This window comes from Elephas maximus, chromosome 16 (genome assembly GCF_024166365.1).
Source record: "Elephas maximus indicus isolate mEleMax1 chromosome 16, mEleMax1 primary haplotype, whole genome shotgun sequence".
Taxonomy (NCBI): domain Eukaryota; kingdom Metazoa; phylum Chordata; class Mammalia; order Proboscidea; family Elephantidae; genus Elephas; species Elephas maximus.
This window is the reverse complement of record NC_064834.1, coordinates 31,769,508-31,792,391: the sequence shown is the minus strand read 5'-3', so window position 1 is coordinate 31,792,391 and position 22,884 is coordinate 31,769,508. Positions and strand designations below refer to the sequence as shown.

At 36.5% G+C, this 22,884-nt stretch overlaps 1 long non-coding RNA gene across 1 annotated transcript in view; it reads left to right on the top strand.

Annotated features, from left to right (window-relative positions):
• The first annotated feature begins 16,424 nt into the window (after positions 1-16,424).
• LOC126059361 (uncharacterized) overlaps positions 16,425-22,884 on the top strand; it is a 36,149-nt gene continuing 29,689 nt past the window's right edge. Inside the window, exon 1 of the long non-coding RNA XR_007513432.1 lies at positions 16,425-16,504. This is a non-coding gene — a long non-coding RNA (uncharacterized LOC126059361). The remainder of the gene's footprint in view (positions 16,505-22,884) is intronic.

Below are 22,884 nucleotides of genomic sequence, written 5' to 3'. Positions count from 1 at the left end.
GTTTTGGTTTGGTATTGCGCAGTTTGTGATCATTAAAGTTAGGAATATGGGTAAAGCAATTTCAACACTGGGAAAAACGCATTGTATTTTGTCTTCTATTATGGAATCATACCTTCCTGTGTGAGTAAAATTTGTCTTTCCTGAATCTGTTAACTTAAGTTCTCATGTAAGAATGACATTGCTGCACCTCTCTGTAAAGCATATTTAAGTCACCAGGAAAAGCCTGCACTAATTTCTGGGATGCCTTTATGCATTCTTTATCAGGTATATTCACACTGTTTCAGAAGGAAAATCTATTTGAAAGAACATCATACACTTTTGCCCTTCTTTTCGTGCAAGAGTCAAGTATGTCAGTTACGGTGTGATATTTGGTTATGTGGAATGGGTCTCTGGCACTCAATACTTCTGGAACATTTACTTCCTTCTTTCTAATGCTTCTGTGATGGTGACTATTTGGCAGTATTTGTTTTGTTGTGTTTTAAAAATAATTTTCAAAATCTTCTCTTAAATTATGTAAATACAGTTTTAATGACTGGTAAAGATCTGTGCATGTCTTTATACTTACATCTGAGCTTGGCTCATCTGATGAAAATGCTGCAATATGGTATTCCTCATAACCAACATAGATACATACTCTAGTGTTTGCATGTGGTCAGTGATGTTTTCAGCTTCTCTTTTGGTATCTCCTTTTTGGGTCCTGTCGTCAGCAATATTTTCTAAGCAATCCAGTGTCTGAGTGTACCATTCTAGAATTGCACTTGGTGCTACAGCATGTGCTTCCCAATGTGTATTAGAAAGACATTTTAACACTGAAACATGGCCTAAATATGTTTTAAGAACTGCCCATCAGTGAGGAGAGGTGGCAAAAAATCTGTAGAGTAACTGAATGCTAGAAAAAAAAAAAAAATCAACTGCTTCTGCTGTGCTACATCCTACAAGATTAAGGGAGTGCGAAGCACGTGGTACGAAAATGGCATATTCCTTATGTTCTAAAATTTTCTGTTGCTTGCTTTTGTAATGTCCTGATGTATGAGCAGCATTGTCATATCACTGGCCTCTGACAGACAGGCACATTCTCACACACTGAAGCTGGTATGAGTTTCATTTAATGCCCTGCAAATTCTCTTTCACTTCGGGGCTCACTTTTCCTTGTGTCCTGTCTGCTTGGCATTTATGGGTCTTTGCTTTGGGTAACTGGTGCCCCTGTTTTGTTGATGCCCTAAGCACATGTTTACCTTGCTTACTGGGTAATCTGTCCCTGCATACACGTATCACTCATTCACTCATTGCCGTTGAGTCAATTCCAACTCATAGAAAAATATGTATAGTGCTCGGCATTTAATTCAGTTAAAAATTAGCTACTTTTGATACCTAGCTTGTCATAATGTTGCCTGAATCTGACCCTATAAGAAGGTCTTCACCACCAGAAACAGGTCTGGGAGTTATCAAAGAGCAGTAAAAATGTATAAAAATAAATGTAACAGAGGGACAGGTACATAAAACCATTTGAAAGGTCCACTAAGCTCAGAAAGATGGCACATGTTCCCTTTGTACATGTGACTTCCTTCCCCATGGGTCATCACACTGTCTTCTCTTCAAAGGTCCCAAGACAGACTCTTTTATGATTATGACTACATTCACAGTCATGTTTGATTTATTGGTGTTTTTTTTTTTTTTTTTTAAGTGAAGTTGAGTGCATGTCACTTAAGAAACAAAAAGGTTTATTACATTGGCATAGTATAGAGGAAAAATCACGGACTTGAAACCAAGCAGATCTTGTTTGCATTCTGCCTCCACTGCTTACTAATTTTGTGACCTGGGCAATTTATATCATTTATGAGTCTTTTTTTCATTCTACAAGATGGGATAATAATTTCTACTTTGCAGGATTGTTATAGGAGTGAAATATAAATTACTTTCTGGCTCCTAGTATTGGTACACAGTACTCAAAGAATGATAGTTAATATTATGAATATGATCTTAACAGTGAAACATAGGAAAATAATGTAATACAAATTCTTAGAGTCCATCAAAACAAGTTGTAAAAATGACTTAAAGAAACATTCACCATAGCAATGACTAACATTTTGAAAAGCTTTATTCTTCCGGTGAGAACCATAGCCCAACACAGTGTCTCCGCTTCTGTGTTTCTTTTGTCAGGAAGGATAGTATCTGTGATGCATTGACTAACTCTAATGAAAATTTTTTTCTTAAGACACAAAACATTTCCCAACACAGCACGTAAGGTCTTTGTGCTCATGTCAGCATCGGAGATGAATTTCTGGGAAAGAAGTAGAGGAACTGCTCATTCCTACAGATAACAAAAACATTAAAGTGAAAATGAAAGTCCACAGCAGATACTTCTAAAATGCCTTAACTGCAAAGCGTACCTCTCTGTCAATATCAGGAAACATACAGCCCGTGAATTAGAAAATTTTAAACACAGTGTGTGAGTGTGTGTGTCTATATGTGTGTATCTAGTGCTGCTATAATTGAAATACCACAAAATGAGTGGCTTTAACAAACAGAAATTTATTTTCTCACAGTTTAGGATGCTAGAAGTCTGAATTCAGGGTGCTGGCTCTAGGGAAAAAGGTTTTCTCTCTCTGTCAGCTCTGGAGCAAGATCTTTGTCTCTTCTGAGCTTCTGCTTCTGGGCAATCTTCATGTGGCTTGGCATCTCTCTTTCCCCATCACTGCTGTACTCACTTCAGTGGTTAAGCATTCAACTGCTAACCAAAAGGTCAGCAGTTCAAATCCATCAGAAGCTCCTTGGAAACCCCACAGAACTACCCCACAGGGCAGTTCTGCTCTGTCCTATAGTGTCACTATGAGTCGGAAGCTACTTGAGAGCAACAGGTTTGGGTTTTTTTTTTTTTTAATATCTCAAAAGAAATTGACTCAAGATACACTGTACACAAATCCTGCCTTATTAACATAACAAAGACAACCCATTCCCAAATGGGATTATAACCACAGGCATAGAGGTTAGGATTTACAACACAGATTTTGGGGGGACATAATTCAATCCATAACAGTGTGTTACATAAGAAGATATTCCTGCAGTTTTACTGACGTTCCCCCATGCCTGCTTAGTGTCCCCTATGCATGATGCTTAGTGTCATCCTTGGAGATATAAAAAAAAAAATTTTTTTTTTTTTAATATTTCCTCTGCTACACCAATGGGAGGAAACAAACTGACCATCCCTCACATAAACCATAGAGGGTTTCCTTCAGTGGGCTTACATCATCAGCAAATCATGTCAAATAAGCCCTTTTGTTATTTTTAACTTAATGCTATTTCTAGCTGACAGGGTTCAGTGACTCCCAGGAACCTAACTTTAGCATAAATTTAATACACTCTCTTTTAAAAAAAAAAAATTTTTTTTTCTTTTATTAAGAGTCAAGGTGGAGGTGGAGCCAAGATGGCGGAATAGACAGATGCGTCCGGTAAGCCCTCTTTACGACAAAGACCCCCCCGCCCAAAAAAAAGTGAAAGGAGTATATCTGTGACAAGCTGGGAGCCCTGAGCATCAAAGGCAGGCTTAGACAACGAACGGAGGGGCAGGGGGAGAAAGAGACTGTTCAGAACTGGAGAGGAATTACTGGACCTGAATCACGGGGAGCTCTCAGGCACGATTCCTGGAGCGGTGGCAGCAGTGGCGGTGGGCTGGTGTTAGCGTCTGACTGCAGTATTCTCAGGGAGAAGCAGCCAGCCACACAGCCCACTCTCACATCTGGAACCTGAGGAGAATGGTGCTCTCGGCAAAAGCTAAGTACTTGCGTATATTTTACCATGCCCTCCCACCCCCAAGCCGGCTTCAGCGACTGAATCCCTGGGCCTGAGATAGATCCTGGTGAGCACCTATAGCCATCCTCTGGGCCTTGGGGAAGAAAAAAATTTGCAATTGGGAGAAAAGATAATTTGCTAGCTCCATTAACTGGGTTTGCTCAGGACAGAAGTGGCTTCTGTCCAGGCATAAACTGTCCGTGGAACTTGAGCACCTTTCCCTTCTGCATGGACCTGTGTGGGCCTATAGAAAAGGACGGAATACTACCAAACTCATTCTGTGAAGCCACCATATACCTGATACCAAAACCGGGTAAAGCCACCACAAGAAAAGAAAACTATAGACCTATATCCCTCATGAACATAGATGCAAAAATTCTCAACAAAATTCTGGCCAATAGAGTTCAATAATATATCAAAAAAATAATTCACCATGACCAAGTGGGATTCATACCAGGTATACAGGGATGGTTCAACATTAGAAAAACAGTTAATGTAATCCACCACATAAATAAAACAAAAGACAAGAATCACATGATTTTATCAATTGATGCAGAAAAGGCATTTGACAAAGTTCAACACTCATTCATGATAAAAACTCTCAGCAAAATTGGACTAGAAGGAAAATTCCTCAACGTAATAAAGGGCATTTATACAAAGCCAACAGCCAACATCACCCTAAATGCAAAGAGCCTGAAAGCATTCCCACTGAGATCAGGAACCAGACAAGGATGCCCTTTATCACCGCTCTTATTCAACATTGTGTTGGAGGTCCTAGCCAGAGCAATTAGGCTAAATAAAGAAATAAAGGGCATCCAGATTGGCAAGGAAGAAGTAAAAGTATCTCTATTTGCAGATGACATGATCTTCTACACAGAAAACCCTAAGGAATCCTCCAGAAAACTACTGAAACTAATAGAAGATTTCAGCAGAGTATCGGGATACAAGATAAACATACAAAAATCAGTTGGATTCCTCTACACCAACAAAAAGAACACTGAAGAGGAAATCACCAAATCAATGCCATTTACAGTAGCCCCCAAGAAGATAAAATACTAAGGAATAAATCTTACCAGAGTTGTAAAAGACTTATACAAAGAAAACTACAGTACACTTCTGCAAGAAACCAAAAGAGACTTACTTAAGTGGAAGAACATACCTTGCTTGTGGATAGGAAGACTTAACATTGTGAAAATGTCCGTTCTACCAAAAGCGATCTATACATTTAATGCAATTCCGATCCAGATCCCAACGACATTCGTTAATGAGATAGAGAAACAAATCACCAACTTCATATAGAAGGGAAAGAGGCCCTGGATAAATAAGGCATTACGGAAAAGAACAAAGTGGGAGGCCTTACTTTACCTGATTTTAGAACCTACTGTACTGCTACAGTAGTCAAAACAGCCTGGTACTGGTACAACAACAGATACATGGATTAGTGAAACAGAATTGAGAATCCAGACATAAATCCATCCACACATGAGCAGCTGATATTTGACAAAGGCCCCAAAACAGTTAAATGGGGAAAAGACAGTCATTTTAACAAATGGTGCTGCCATAACTGGATATCCATCTGCAAAAAAATGAAACAAGACCCATACCTCACTCCATGCACAAAAAGTAACTCAAAATGGATCCAAGTCCTAAACATAAAATCTAAAATGATAAAGATCATGGAAGAAAAAATAGGGACAATGTTAGGAGCCCTAATACACGGCATAAACAGCATAGAAAACATTATTAAGAATGCAGAAGAAAAACTAGATAACTGGGAGCTCCTAAAAATCAAACAACTATGCTCATCCAAAGACTAAAGACTTTGACAAAAGTAAAAAGACTACCTACAGACTGGGAAAAAGTTTTTAGCTATGACATTTCTGATTCGCATCTGATCTCTAAAATCTACATGATACTGGAAAAACTCAACTACAAAAAGACAAATAACCCAATTAAAAAATGGGCAAAAGATGTGAATAGGCACTTCACTAAAGAAGACATTCAGGTAGCTAACAGATATATGAGGAAATGTTCATGATCATTAGGCATTAGAGAAATGCAGATCAAAACTACAAGGAGATTTCATCTCATTCCAACAAGGCTGGCATTAATCCAAAAAACACAAAATAATGTTCGAGAGGCTGTGGAGAGATTGGAACACTTCTACACTGCTGGTGGGAATGTAAAATGGTAAAACCACTTTGGAAATCAATTTGGCGCTTCCTTAAAAAGCTAGAAATAGAACTACCATACGATCCAGCAATCCCACTCCTTGGAATATATCCTAGAGAAATAAGAGCCTTTACACGAACAGCTGTATGCACATCCATGTTTATTGCAGCACTGTTTACAATAGCAAAAAGTTGGAAGGAACCAAGGTGCCTATCAACAGATGAATGGATAAATAAATTATGGTATATTCACACAATGGAATACTACGCATCGATAAAGAACAGTGAGGAATCTGTGAAACATTTCATAACATTGAGGTATCTGGAAGGCATTATGCTGAGTGAAATTAGTCAGATGCAAAAGGACAAATAATGTATAAGACCACTATTGTAAGAACTTGAGAAATAGTTTGAGAAGAAAATATTCTTTTGTGGCTACGAGGAGGGGGGGAGGGTGGGAGGGGGCATATGCTAATTAAATAGTAGATAGGAACTACTTTAGGTGAAGGGAAAGACAGCACACAATACAGGGGTGGTTAGCACAATTGGACTAAACCAAAAGCAAAGAAGTTTCCTGAATAAACTGAATGCTTCGAAGGCCGGTGTAGCAGGGGCAGGGATCTAGGACCATAGTTTCAGGGGACATCTAAGTCAATTTGCATAATAAAATCTATTAAGAAAACATTCTACATCCCACTTTGAAGAGTGGCATCTGGTGTCTTAAATGCTACCAAGCAGCCATCCAAGATGCGTCAATTTGTCTCAGCCCACCTGGATCAAAGAAGAATGAAGAACACCAAAGACACAAGGTGAGTAGGAGCCCAAGAGACAGAAGGGGTCACCTGAACCAGAGACTACATCATCCTGAGACCAAAAGATCTAGATGGTGCTGGCTACAACCAATGACTGTCCTGACAGTAAACACAACAGAGAACCCCTGAGGGAGCAGGAGAGCAGTGCGATGCAGACCCCAAATTCTCATAAGGCCAGACTTAATGGTCTGAGTGAGACTAGAAGGACCCCGGTGGTCATGGCCCCCAGACCTTCTGTTGGCCCAGGACAGGAACCATTCCCAAAGCCAACTATTCAGACATGGGTTGGACTGGACAATGGGTTGGAGAGGGATGCTGGTGAGGAGTGAGCTTCTTGGATCAGTTGGACACTTGAGACTATGTTGGCATCTCCTGCCTGGAGGGGAGATGAGAGGATGGAGGGGGTTAGAAGCTGGCGAAATAGACACAAAAAGAGAGAGTGGAGGGAGAGAGCGGGCTGTCTCATTAGGGGGAGAGTAATTGGGAGTGTGTAGCAAGGTGTATATGGGTTTTTGTGTGAGAGACTGACTTTATTTGTAAATTTTCACTTAAAGCACGGTAAAAATTATTAAAAAAAAAAAAGAGTCAATGTGTTTATACCCAGCAGTTATTAAGTCTATGTTTCATTTTTCACATATACATGGATATAATGGCCTTTTTCTTACAGCTCCTTAAAAAATAAAAAAAAATAAAAAATACGTATTAAAATCACATCTTTGCATTGTGTATGCACCAAAAGAGCAGATGATCCATCATTTACTTGAATCAAATTTACAACAAGAGGCTGAAATTAGGAGATGTCGGAAAGAGTATCTGAAATCAGTCTTAATGGTTATAATGTAATTATTTTATCAAAAAATGGAGCATCATTATTTCAGTTATGTTTTAAACGTTTCTAGCTGTGAAATATATACATGTAAAATCTAACTGAAAATTCTTTTTTCTACTGTAGCCCAAGGCCTGATTTGTATTGCTTAAGATAGTGCATGTTTGCTTTAAGCAGAACCACTAAAAGCCCAACCATGCCTGTGGCCATGTCACCATTATCCCACTCAGGAATTCCTTGTTTATAAACTGCCCAGGTGGTCTATCTTCAGGACTCTGTGATGAGAAACTTGCTCTCTCTGCAAAGGCAGCCCATTCCATTTTTTCAGATTGTTCTGAGTATTTGAAAGTTCTTGCTGATTTTAAGTAAACTATGCTTTGCTGTAACATTCAGTGTGTTTGCTTTTGCATTTGAAATTGTACAAGATTAGACTATCCTTCCACATGACACACTCCAAAAAGTTTGATGCAACTTACATGTCCAAACCATCCTCCCCAACCATTTCACCTCATTCTTTAGGACAAACAACCCCAGTTTTTACAGTCACACTTCACAATGTTAATTTGAACCCCTTCATCATCCTGGTTATTTTGTGTTTGGACTATCTCTAGTTTTTTGAAGTTAAAATACACATGAAAACCTAGACTTCAGGTATGGCCTATTTAGAGAAAAGCAGGGCTTTCATTAACCTTGCTCTATATACTCTAGTTATCAGAGAAAATGAGAAAATCAGCATTATTAGAAAATATTATAAGAAAATATGCACACATTACTCTAGTAATTACTCTGCTAATTGTAACCAGGCAGGACTTAGTAAACTTTTACTGTAAACTGCTGGAGATTAAATATTTTAGGCATGACAGGCCATACAGACTCTGTTGCAACTACTCAACTCTGCAGTGAGAAATCAGCTGTAGACAGTACATAAATGAAGGGTGTGTCTGTGCTTCAATAAAATTTTATTTACAGTGACCTGAATTTGGCCCAGGAGCCATAGTTTGTCAACTCTTGGTTTAAGTCGTAGCTAACTAAATCCTGTTTGTTATAGTGGTGTCATTCTTTTAAGACATATCTGTCTCACCTTAAAATTGTATATTTTTTATACATATGTATAACATTTAAAAGTATTCTCTAATAATTTTTTTTTCTAAAAATTGATCCACAACCTTAATCTGCTGACACCTATTTAGATTTTTATTTTATTATTCAACCTATTAGTTATACTTTAAGGTTTCTAAGAGTTTCGGGAGCTAGAAGTCCAAATTAGGGTCTTGGCCATCTCTATTTATTCCTTCTTGGTAGCCCCAGACATTCCTTGGTTCTTGGTAATTCTTACATGGCATCTGTTGTCCCCAGGATGTGTGCAAATCTGTGTCTAATTTTCTCTTTTTATGACTCAGAAGTGATTAGGACACACCTACACTTCACTACATTACATTGTTATGGACTTATTATCATAACGAAGAAAACCCTATTTCCAAACAGGATTACATCTATTAAGTATAGGGGTTAGGATTCCAAAACGTATTTTGGGGGGATACAGTTCAATCCATAACAGCCAGAAAGTTAAGAATATTTTTTACACTTTTGAATTCTTTAAAAAATATCAAAAGAATAAAAATTTCTCATGCCATGTGAAAGTTATATATAATTTGGATGTCAATATCCCTAAATAAAGTTTTATTAGAAGACAGCAACACTCATTAATTTGTGTATTATTTATGGCAGCTTTCTACCACCTACCTGTCAGTTTGTCATAGTATGGTGATTTGAGTATTGCTATGATGCTAGAAAATATGCCACTGGTATTTCAAATGCCAGCAGGATTACCCGTGGTGGACTAAGAAAGGCATGGTGAACTCCTTCTGAAAAATAGCCAGTGAAAACTTTATGGGTTATAACAGAAGAGTGTTCAATATAGTGCTGGAAGATGAGTCCCCTGGGTTGAAAAGATCATGAAGATGGCGTAGGACCAGGCAATGTTTTATTGTTATACAAAGGTTGCCATGAATTAGAGCCAACATGACAGCAATTAACAATCACATGAATGCTTGTATGTGACAGTGGCAGGGTTAAGCAATTGAAACAGAAATTGGCCCACAAAGACCAAACTATTTATGATCTCGTCCTTTATAGTAAAAAAATTTTAACCCCTGGTTTAAACTGATGGACAGTCTGGTGGGAGAATGTTATTGATCTTCACTTCCAATCCACCCAGCAATATTTTTGTTGGCCAGGCTCAGTTTAGAACATCTACAACCTTTCTTAAAATTACCTCATCTATCTGGGAGCTTGATTCTCTCATAACTGTATTTTATCTCTACGATTTTAAACTTGAGATTTTTCTCTTTAGAAATAAAGAGAGTAATAAAACAGGAATTGAGTGGTCTCATTTCTATTGTGTTATCTGTAAGGATCTATAACACCGAGTGGAACCCTGGTGGCACAGTGGTTAAGCACTGGGCAGCTAACGAAAAAAAGGTCAGCAGTTTGAATCCACCAGCCGCTTTTTGGAAACCCTGTGGGTCAGTTCTACTCTTTCCTGTAGGGTCACTATGAGTCAGAATAGACTCAATAGCAACTTTTTTTTTTTTTTCTTTTAATACCACCCAGTGGTGTGTTACTAAATATTTAACAATCTATTCTCTAAGAAAAGATGCTTGCTGATTGTAGTGGTTGGGAATCTATGGCCCTTCCTCTTGAATTTGGGCCAGTTTATAATCGCTGTGATAGAATATGGCAAAAGGGATGGTGAGGCTTAGGTGAACAAAGGGAAGAGGCTAGGATTATCAAAACCTGTAAGCTCAGAAGAGCAGCCTTGCTGAGATAAGTCTCAGATCTCTGAGGGAGGAATACATTCCAGGCTGCTGCTGCTACCTCTGAGGAGGTGTTAAAAGACTGGTCCTGGGAGTGCTAAAAACAGCAGTCGGCTTGAATCAACTATTGCTCCTAGGGTAAAACTTTGCTTGTGAGGGAAAACAGAAAGAAAGAGTCCTTACTTCTCTTGCTTTCAATATTTTACTAGTGCCTGCCAATAACAGAACTTTAGAGGAATTCCACTGACAAAGAGGCCTAAGATATAAAGCTTTCTGGGCGTAATCACAGAATCATATCGAATTTGTTGTAGAAAAGCATGGCTAAATAACTAACGGCACACTATCCTTCAATGATCTTACCTAATTCTTGATTGTCCTTGATTCCTTATAACATGGATATCAATTATTATAGAATACCCAGTATGCTTTTCCTTTCCTTCTGCAATAACGTCCTGATTTTCCTTTGGGGAGCCACCTCTCTCCCCTACTTCTAGTTCACATTATTTGAGAGGGGCTTTTTTTTTTAACTAAATTGGATCCACTATCAACACCTATGGAAGCAGCAGTCAAGAAATCAAACACGTTGCATTTGACAAATCTGCTGCAAAAAACCTCTTTCAAGTGTTAAAAAACCAAGATGTCACTTTGAAGCCCAAGGTGCGCCTGACCCAAACTATGGTATTTTCAATTGCCTCATATGTGTGTGAAAGATGGACAGTGAATAAGGAAGATCAAAGAAGAATTGATGCTTTTGAATTACGGTGTTGGTGAAGAATATTGACTATACCGTGGACTGCCAAAAGAATGAACAAATCTGTCTTAGGACAAGTACAGCCAGAATGCTCCTAAGAAGCAAGGATGGCAAGACTTCATCTCACGTATTTTGGACATGTTATTAAGAGGGATGCATCCCTGCGTAAGGACATCATGCTTGGCAAAAGAGAGGGTCAGTGAAAAAGAGGAAAACCCTCAGCTAGATGGACTGACATAGTGGCTGCAACAAGGGACTCAAGCATAACAATTTTGAGTATGGTGCAGGAAGGGGCAATGTTTCCTTGTGTTGTACATAGGGTCCTTGAGAGTTGGACTTGACTCAATGGCACCCAACAGCTACAACAACTGAATTATCACCGTCAGTGGTGAGAATATGTCTCAGGCTTGTCCAAAGAAGGCATTATCCTTTTAGCCATAGTGGTTGATTTGGTAATGACCACAAGACTCAAGCAAGTACAATGAGAAACACCCTATTCCATTAAGCAAGGTGGTTGATCTGGTAATGAGCACAAGGCCCAAGCTAATCTAATTAGAAACTTATCCAGGAATTTTGTTAAAATTATAGAGAAAAACAAATTTTCTTTTTCTGAAGAAGTAGCTAAGCTAGTGTAAGCTCAGTGCTACTGATGCTCATCTTGCTGCCATTTGGGAAAAGGCTGCAAGAAATCTACATAATATAAAGAAAAGCAGAGCCAAGTTATACTGAAAAACTTCTTTTAACCTATAATCAGTTGAGTCTGAAATTATCTTTAATCAGAACACTTAATACTACTACTACTACTAACTAACACTCACACGGCAATTGCTATACTAGGGAATTCATATAGAATGATTCATGTAATACAAGTACCCTATGAGATAGATACAATTATTATCCCAATTTATATAGAAATAAATTGAAGCAAAGAGAAGTTAGGTCGTTCGCCCAAGGTCATAACTAGTAAATAGGCTGCCTGAAGAATATTTGCTATGTTTTACTTCTCTATACAATATCTCACACTCCAGATATGAGAATACTTTTCATTTAACTTATGACAGCTTGAGTTTTTGTTTTATTTTATTTTTTAATGGCCTGCAACTAAAATGATCTTCCTCATAATATCTTCTCACCAAAAGTAGTCTTTCTGTTCTCTGAAAGCCAATTTTATATGCATTCAATTATTTTATATCATTTATTATTTGATTTCTTGAGATGTATTGATATGTGTTTAAATATTTTGCCTACTATTGGAATTTGCAGAAATTTGAAGGCAAAGTCTCATATATGCGCTTATCACACACATCAAATTATAATAGGAATCGGTAATCAATGATGTACTCAGAATTATAATCAAATCGTAGGAAAATCTCATTGTTTAAATACTAAGAGATATAAAAATTGTATCAATTTAGTTCCAAGTGTTTACCTCTGAAAAAAAATTTTTTTTAATGAAAAGTTCCGGGGGAATTCGGTTAATCATGATATTTCATTTTTGTCAGTTGAGAAAATGGTAATTTACGCTTTGGTATTCCTAGCACATCATTTGTTTCCTCACACCAAGATAAGAAAGGTTGCAGCATGTGCTTGTTTTGTTTTTGAGCATAATGGTTAATGGCTTTTTCTGCTCTCAGAATTTTTTAAGCCATTAATTTTATCTCAGCCCTTTTTGCATTCCACACCTTCCTGCATACTAATTAAGTGTGTAAATTTCTCTTACAACCACATCCCCTTACTAAGCCAAATCAATCCACTCTTCTTCTACCACACTTATTCAGGCTCGGAGTCCTCTTCCGTTACTTCAGTGACAGGTTGAAAAAATGCAATACTTTTTCATTTATTTATGGTGGTAAAGTAATGATACAATGGATTTAGAGCCTCATTTTATCCGTTATTTAATCATAGACATGTAGGCTCTAAAAGAGTTCAGAAATCTTTATTGTCTAGCTTCTGTGGCACCCATGGATTCCATTAACAGAATGAATTCACTCTATACTCAGGTATCCAGTAAACCCAGTGCTGTCCAGTCGACTCAGGTAAGACATCAAAAACAAACTTAGTTTCTTTCTATTGTTTCATTGCATGTCAACTATAAAAAGTTGATTAGGATTAGGTCCATACTTTCGTATCAAAACTGCCTCCATAAAAGAGGTGCAATTTGGTTCCAGGCATGAGACAGGAAGCTATTAGGATAAGGCCACTTTATCCTATTCTCAAAACTTTCTATACTGTATGCAATATTCCATCACATAAGTCATATATTTTATGTAACCTCCATTGTCCAGATTTTATAAAGCAGAGGCTAGAGACTGTCCTCTTCCCATTTTCTTCCAATACTCTAAAGTTTCTGGTATAGATGGAAGACTGAATAATTGTGCCTATCTCCTCTCTGCAAAGATTCCACTAAAATGAGAATAAAGGTATAAAAAATGGTATAAACCTTTATATAAGAAGAGAATGAAAAGGAAACTTCAATAGAGAGGGCTTTCCAAAGATTTCTCGTGGACAGAAAGAAAAATAATGGCAACTAATAAAGCAGGCCAGAGAACTGCTTAACCTAGAGTACCTGAGGAAGATGATATAATCAAGAAGGAGCATGTTAGCATGGCAGAAACCCAGAAATTCTTGGCACTGAGAATATCCGAACACAATTGAGAGTAGGAAGGAAACGAGGGACTGAAAATATGGGGATTAATTTAATGATTATATATGGAAGAGTATATACACTTATTTGACCACTACAATTTCTGTGTATTTGGATGGGGAAATATTACTGGACAAAAGAATACAAATATATATGATGTAAGATAATGTATAACATTCTCATAGGAGAATATATGTATTAGAAGACTTTGTAATGTATGTGTACACATACATACATTGCAAAGGCTTCTATTTTCTAGCTTTTGGTATGTAATCCTTCAATGTTAATGAAACTCACTTAGTGAAATACCCTACAATGAACACAGAATTGCCAAGCAAATTTTCCCTTCCTGAAACAAGCGAGCAAAAATGGTGGAAAAAAAAAATCCTCCAAATGTCGTATACAGAGACATCTAAAAAAAAAAAAAAAAGATATAGTCAGCCCATAAAGCAAGAGTCAGATGTTATGAACAAAAATAACAGAAAACTTCCTGGAAATTAAAAAAAAAAAAAAATGCGGAAAATATTTAATCAGATTGTATGGAAAATAATGTTGAAATCAGTTGAAAACCATCAAAGAAAAACATATGAGCAAAAGATCAATCCAGAGGGTCCAAAAAAAAAAAAAAGAACTAATAAGTGTGCCATAAAGAAAGAACAGACAAAATGGAAAGTAAGTAAAAGCAAAACAATGATACATGAGAATTACTAAAACCAGGGAACATCAGTCTGCAGAATGAAAGTATTGATCAAATGCCCAGGACAAAAAACTCACACCTAATGAAAGATTCATGAAATTACAGAAAAATAAGCATAAAGAGAAGTCCACGTATGCTTCCAAAGAGGAAAAGAGAGGTTTTCGCCTTGAATAATGGATAACTAAATTTATATAAACCAAATTGCTCATAAAAGTAGTCTGGAGATATATATATATATATATATATATACACACATATACAAAACCTAAGTGATTAGTAAGACATTAGATCAAACTTTAACAGAAAGCCAAACAAATTAGTCAAAAAATGGCAGGCAACCCACAAAAATTGGTAAAACTTGAATATTGTTGTTGTTAGGGGCCATCGGGTCGGTTCCAATTCATAGCAACCCTATGTACAACAGAATGAAACACTTTCAGGTCCTGCATGATCCTCACAACTGTTGTTATGCTTGAGCATTCCCAAAAAGAGATGGCTATGAGTATATAGAAAGGCGTTCCATTGTATTAGTTATCAGGAAATTCAATACTATTGGTCTGATGGTTTTAAAATATTTTTGCAAATTAGTTGATATTCCTCCCATCAAGAGTTAGTGATCTATGTCCTTTCCATTTGAAACTGGGCCAGTGTGTGACTGTTGCGATGAAAAAAAATCCAAACCAAACCCAGTGCCATAAAAGGATTCTGTATCTTTCAAGACTAGGTAATGAAACGCCAGGGAACTTTCACTTTGCTTACTGGAACACTAGGTCTCAGAGCCTTTAGCCTCCAAGTAAGAAGTCAGACTACCCTGAGATCACAATGCCATGAGGAATTCTAAGCCACATATATGAGAACCCATATGTAGATGCTTTGATTGAGTCTCAGCTGAGCCCAACAGATGCTTTACATGTGAGTAAAATTTTTCCATGTGCTTCCAGCCCCTAGCTGTTCAACTCACTCTGGGCTGATCTAGTCTTCTCAGATGAGTCCCCGGATATGATGGAGCAGAGACAAGGTGTCCGCACTGTACCCTGTCTAAATTTCTGACCCACAAGATCTTTGAGCATGATGATAAAATACTTCTGATTTATACCACTAAACTATTAGGTGGTTTGCTTTGCACTAATAGATAAACAGAACAGAATTTTGTACCTGGAAGTAGCTTGCTACTAAAACAAAACCTGTACCAAAACTTGGTATTGGTAGAAGCATAATGGACTTTAAAGAGGCTGTTGGTAAGAGTTGGTAGGAAAGTGGGAAATTTTGTTGAATTCAGGAAAAAGGGCGACACTTAGTAACGGAGGACATGGCTACTTGAGGTGATATGTAAAAGAAGAAATGTACCTAATGAATTTGCTGATTTAGCTAAAGACATATTCGAGCAGAATGTTGAAGTGCCATTTGGCATGTTCTATATCCAATATGGAAACTCTGGTGGTGTAGTGGTTAAGTGCTATGGCTGCTAACCAAAAGATTGGCAGTTTGAATCCACTAGGCGCTCCCTGGAAACTCTATGGGGCAGTTCTACTCTGTCCTATAGGGTTGCTATGAGTCGGAATCGACTCTATGGCAACGTTTTTTTTTTTTTTTTCCTGTATATATCCAATATAAATGTTTTATTATTTAATATGTATATATATATATTATTTTCATTAGCTAATATTATAGATGTGAGAAGCCATGGTGGTGCTGTGGCTAGGCATTTGGCTGCTCGCCAAAAGGTCGATTTTATCTTAGCTCCACCTTAACATTTTATGTTATACTTTAAAGCATTTTGTTTTAATTGTTTCTACATTTTATTAATTCCATGCTTTGCTCTTTTCCTGATATTAATAAGGTTTGCATTTTTGTTTAGTGATCAGTTTATGACTAAAATTTGAATCTTCGATACTCTTCTTGTTGTTGTTAGGTGCCATTGAGTCTACTCCAACTCATAGTGACCCTATATATACCAGAAGGAAACAGCTTGGTCCTGAGCCATCCTCACAATAGTAGGTATGTTTGAGCCCATTGTTAGAGCCACTGTGTCAGTCCATCTCGTTGAGGATCTTCCTTTTCTTCACTGACCCTCTAACAAGAATGATGTCCTTTTCCAGGGATTGGTTCTCTCCTGATAACATGTCCGAAGAAAGTGAGACAAAATCTTGCTATCCTCGCTTCTAAAGAGCATCCTGGCTGCACTTCCTTCAAAACAGATTTGTCTGTTCTTTTGGCAGTCCATGATGTATTCAATGTTCTTCACCAGCACCAGAATTTAAATGCATTAATTATTTCTTGGTCTTCCTTTTTCATTGTCCAGCATTCTCATGCATATAAAGGTGATTGAAAATACCATGGCTTGAGTCAGGTGCATCTTTTCAAGATTTTAAAGAGGTCTTTTGTGGCAGATTAGAACTCAATTTTTGAGAGAGTAGCCCTCTATACGTATTCCTCTATTATTTGATTTATCCTTTTATGAATGAAATCTTTCAATTTTTAGTCATTTAAGGTGAGAAATCAGTTTTGCTATACAGCCTTCCAACTTTCACCCTTGCCTTCACAACATAGTCAATATCTTTTCTACATTGAAAGAGTTTATATTTTTAACATAAGCCTTTCTTTTGTTTTAGTCTTAATTATACTGTCAAACATGCACTGCTCACTTGCAATACTTTGGCTGTATTCTTCCTCATCATTTTTTAGTTGGGTGAATCTTCTGCAGTAGATTCTCCAAGAAGGACAGGTAGTAATAATATTCTGTGAGTTGTTGTATGTTTTAAAATGTTACTGAATTTATATTTGAAAAGGTTTGAGTGTAAACTTTTGTGGCCCCAGTTTCATTCCTTCAGTGTTTTATAGGCATTATGCAACAGTTTTCTGGTGTTCAATCTTGGTTTGGATAAGTCTGAGACCCTATGTAAGTATCTTCGTGTTTCTACATGTGCAGAATAAAGTCTTTGTCTTTGAATTTCAATAACTTTAGTAGCTTATATCTTTCTGGTTTAGTTATTCTGAGGTATGGTTTGCTCTTTTAACATGTACATTCAAGTGTTCTTTTATTTCAGAAATATATTTCTTTAGGAAAAAAAACAAACCAAACCCAGTGCCATTGAGTCAATTCTGACTCATAGCGACCCCATAGGACAGAGTAAAACTGCCCCATAGAATTTCCAAAGAGCAGCTGGTGGATTTGAACTGCTGACCTTTTGGTTAGCAGCCATGGTACTTAACCATTACACCACCAAAGTTTCATTTTCTTTCATCATTTTAAGGAAACTCATTTTTTAAAATGATTTTTACTTGTCTCTTTCATGCCTGTCATTTTCTCAATAGTTTTTTAAATCTTTATTAAATTCTGTTATTTTTCTCATTTATATGCTATCTTAAAGACCCCCCCCCCACCCCCAGTGTTGCCTTTCTCCTTTTTGGTCTTTCAAATTATGTCTTAATTTTTGTGATTTTTTTGCCTACTTTTTTCCCAAATGTCGTTTATTTTACTTCATTCTATTTTCTTCTTATCTCTTCTCAGACCTTTTATATAGCTGATATGTGCTCCTTAATGTAGTGAATTCTATCACTGTTACATTTTTTTAAAGAGAGAAAAATTTGATTAAAAATTATTTCCACTAAAGCAATATTGTATCATAAGTGTCCTTTACCTGAGAGATGATTTCCCTGATAATCTGTCATCCTTCAGTATTTACATATAGGTTCTGTGCTGATCCATTTCTGATTTTTCAAATCAAATAGGGTTGAGTTGCCATTTTTAGACCAGTTATTTGAAGGAGGTCTATGTCAGAAACAATTCAGGGTTAATTTCCAGATTAATGTGAATTTTCTCTAAGTCCCAAGATTTTGTATATGAGGTTTTTTTTTTTTAACTCTCCCAGCCAATGAAGATAGGTTTTTATTGTCCCCAATAAAAATTCTATCTTCTTTCCCACTGCTATAAAGATGGAACATTCCTTGCTAAATGATTTGTTTCGTATGAGTCCTTGTTTTGTCCTTTCTTTCTGAATATCATTTGGATCCTGCCATAATTTTTGGCACCCAATTCCAACTGACGAAAATAAAATATTTAGATTTGACATCTTATGGTATGCTTATCATTATATGTATGTGGGCTCGTTCTGAGATTTGCAGATCTGATATTCTCTCTCCACTTCATTTCCCACACATCCATGCTTTGTCACTACACTGTTAGCAGTACTTCATTTTCAATTAAGACAGGGTTTATGTTTGCTTCTTGTCATCCTTGTGTCATTTAGAAAGAATGTGAGGAAATGCCTGTTTCACATTTTCATCGTAAAACTTGAAATCTATTCAAAACTATTCAGATGAGTCTTGCATTTTTATTGTAAAAAATGTCTAAAACCATAACATTAATGAAATAAAAAAGTCTTGAATTACTGCTTTGTAATCCTTTTATTCAATCATTTATAATATACGTACCTTTTACCATTACTACAATATTCAACTTTTTATGTGACTATCAAAATGTTTCTGAGTCATTTTCAACCAAGAAAAACATTTTGCATACTTTATTATTTGAGTGCCCCCTTAGGGATTTGTTTTATAAGATCAGTGCGTGATGCACCTGATATAATTTCAGGCCTTAGGTGGCAAAGAGTGCCTTTTATTGGCTTATAGATGAACAGGATATAAGAAGTATATACAATTCTCAATTAATTTTCCCCAATCATGGTGGGTTCTTCTCTATGTCACTTGACATTTAGTCTGAGCATTCGTTTTTGTTGATCTGAACTTTCGATGTTAACACCAATTTTATTCTCTTACATCAGTGTTGATGCGTGAGTGTGAACTTATGTTTTGTGAAAAATTACTGAACAGATGCTGTGTATTTGTCCATCATCATCATTTTATATAATCTGTAAATTTAATCGACTTGACATACTTAAAAGATTGTACCTATTTTTTCCCTTTTTTGTTGATTAATTGCTGCTTCAAAATACTTAGTACTATAAATAATTTGAGTTATTTTGCAAATTGTTTCCAAATTAATGATACTAATTTAAAATAGCCATGAGTAATTGGGGAGGCTGTTCTCTCACACACTTTTCAGCATTATGTAGTACTGGTAGTATCCATTTTACAGTCTTATAAATTGTATTAATTTCCATTCCTCTAGTTATTAATGAGCCACCTTTTCCTATATTTTGGTGCAGAAGTGGGGTTGAAGCCTAGCTTGGTCATATACAGCCTCTGTGACCTTGAACATGTCGTACTAGTCTTGAACTTTATTATTAAATACCTAGAAAATAATAGCATCTTCTTCATAGGATTGTTTGCTTTATGACTTAATTCTGGATTGTTTGATTTATGACTTAATTCTGGTAAATAACGTGTATACTCAAGCTCATGATATGTATTTTGTACTGAGGGTTGCTATTTTAATTATTTCTATTATGGATACTATTTTAATATTGTTATCTTTATTACTATTATTGCTCATGTCATATCCCGTTTGTTTTCATTCTTTGGGAATTATTATTTTCTTTATTCTATATCCCTATTGGCCTCTGATGTGGGATTCTTTTTATTGATTTACACAATTTATAATCAATTATTAACATTTTCATATTTGCTCAGATATTTGCCCTTACTTATTTTTCCCTTTTATTTTGCTAAATTCTATGCACCAAATTTTAAATTTGACATAAGCAATCTGACTAGTGTTTACTTTTTTCTTCCTTTATTACTTTAAGCTCATACACAAATTAACAAAATATCAATCACCACCTAAATATCTTATAAGAACCTTATAATCAATATGCACATGGAATATTTTATTATAGCTCCTCCCAAATCTCTCACATCTTGTATTAACATTTTAACTCTTATATATGTAGCTGTATACAGTTCTACATTAGACAATTGTTTCAGCTTCTGTATTAAAGATGACGCAAAGGAGTGGTTAAAACATGATAGATATTTATTGTTCTTATAAGTAAAATTCAGGGCAAGGTAGCCCCGTTATCCTCAGGGACTTGGGCTCCTATTTTGTTACACTCACATTCTTAGAATGCAGCTTTTATTTTGTAGCCCAATAAGGCTGTTCCAACTCATATGCTCAAATCTGCCTTCTACTTAAAAAATGAAAAGGGAGAACGTGCTCTTTTTTTTAGAGGACATAATCTGGATGATGTACACATAACTTCTTAACATATCCCATTGATTACAACTCAGTCACAGAGCCATTTGACTGCAAGGAGTCTGAGAAAGTATTATTTTAGTTTGTAAAAAGAAGAGACTAGTTATCAGCCATCATCTGCCTCTCTGATCACCAACTATCCACACTTTCTCTTACCATCTGCCAAACATACTTCACCCCTAAAAGAGATAACCACACATCCCATCAATTATTATATCTCACTCAAAGTCCAGGATTCTTGGATAATGTACCATCTTCTTCACTAGTTCTGGATTGGCCCTTCATGATTTGACCACCTAGAAGCTAAAAAACAAATTAACTCCCCCTCACACTCATACCCGATTAGCAATGATTGAGTCACAACATGAAAAATGAGAAAAACTCACATTTCTTAAAGGTAAGTACAGAGCAGTCATTGATCCATAGAAATTATTAAATCCTCCTGGGCAGGAACTGAGAAGACTTCATGCTCTGGCCATAGACCTTGGTTAAGGCATATGGGAATCACTGGTTTGATCACTGGGACAAACTCTATTCTCATTATCCTCTGTTGTAGGGTTGCCAGATAAAATACAGGCTGCCCAGTTGAGTTTGAATTTCAAATTTAACTGGGTTTCCTGTATTTTTATTTGCCAAATCTGGCAACCTTAGTCTATGGGCTCTGGTTTACTTTCTAGGCAGGTTATTACTACTTTTTGTTCCCCATGGTCACATCAGATATTGACATTCAGGAACAGGTCTTTCTTGAAGGCTGCAAAACTTCTGCTGACTATGTTCTGCTAGTATAATTTTAAGGGCCTGTGCATTGATTTAAGAACTAAGAAATCATAGAATTTTGGAGATTAGGATTTGTTTTCTTAAAATTCAAGTCTCTCAAATTTTAGTAGGCATTTTTGGTCATTTTTCTTTTAGTCGTTTCCATATCTAAAGATTCATAGCCAAAGACATCCTTTAGAGAGGCATGGAAATTACTTGAGAGTTTCAGAGTAATGATTTAGCTACATAAATAATGTCAAATATAATATTAGATAAATGATTTTTATTAGTTTTATCATACAGTGCCCCATATAGTATTTCAATATTTTTTTATCTATTTGCCTTCAGTCTCTCCCTTCCTCACTCATCTCTCCTCTACTTCCCACCAGGATTTTCCAGGAAATCCAAATTCATCTTCCTCTCATACATGTAGATATTTAGCTCTACCCACCCTTAGCTCTACCCAACCTTAATCTGGAGCCCTGGTGACACAGTGGTTAAGAGCTACAGCTGCTACCCAAAAAGTTGGCAGTTTGAACCCACCAGCAGCTCCTTGGAAACCCTATGGGGTCAGTTCTACTCCTTATAGGGTTAGTATGAGTTGAAATCAACTTGATGGCAATGGGTTTTGTATTTTGTTTTTATCCTTAATCCAATTTTTATCTATAAGACTATATCTAAATTGATCAAGCTATTTAGATAAGTTATTTATTTTTTATTTTAGTTCATATTTTTTAATATTTTATTTTTGCTTTTAAGAAATGTATTCATTAAAGGCTAAGCTTCTGTAATAAAGATATATTAAAATAACATGACTCAAGGAAGATAGATGTTTATATCTTTATCACATAAAAGTGCAGACAGTCTGGATGGGCCCATCGAAGGATACTGGTTTTTTCTATCTTTGTGCTTCACTATCTCCTAGGACAGTGGTTCTCAAAATGTGGACAATGGACCAACATAATTTGCATCACTTAAGGACTTGCTGAAAAAGCACAATTCTCACATGTGTTATTGTTTGTTTTATAGGTCTGTCTCATCTTTGGCTGAATAGTGGACTTCAGGAGAGTCTTTAGTTCTCAGTTAGCAGGGTGTCCGGAGGCCATAGTCTTAGGGATTCCTCCAGTCTCTCTCAGACCAGTAAGTCTGTTTTTTTCTGTGTGAATTTGAATTTTGTTCTACATTTTTCTCCTGTTCTGTTTGAGACCGTCTGTTGTGATACCTGTCAGAGTGGTAGATACGGGTAGCAAGGCACCATCTAGCTCTTCTGGGCTCAGGCTGGTGGAGGCAGTGGTTCATGTGGTCCAATAGTTCTTTTGACTAATATTTTCCTTGTGTCTTTGGTTTTCTTCATTCTCCTTTGCTCCAAACATGATGGGACTGTAGATGTATCTTGGATGGCCACTCAAAAGCTTTTAAGACCCCAGATGCTATTCACCGAAGCAGGATGTAAAACATTTTCTTTATG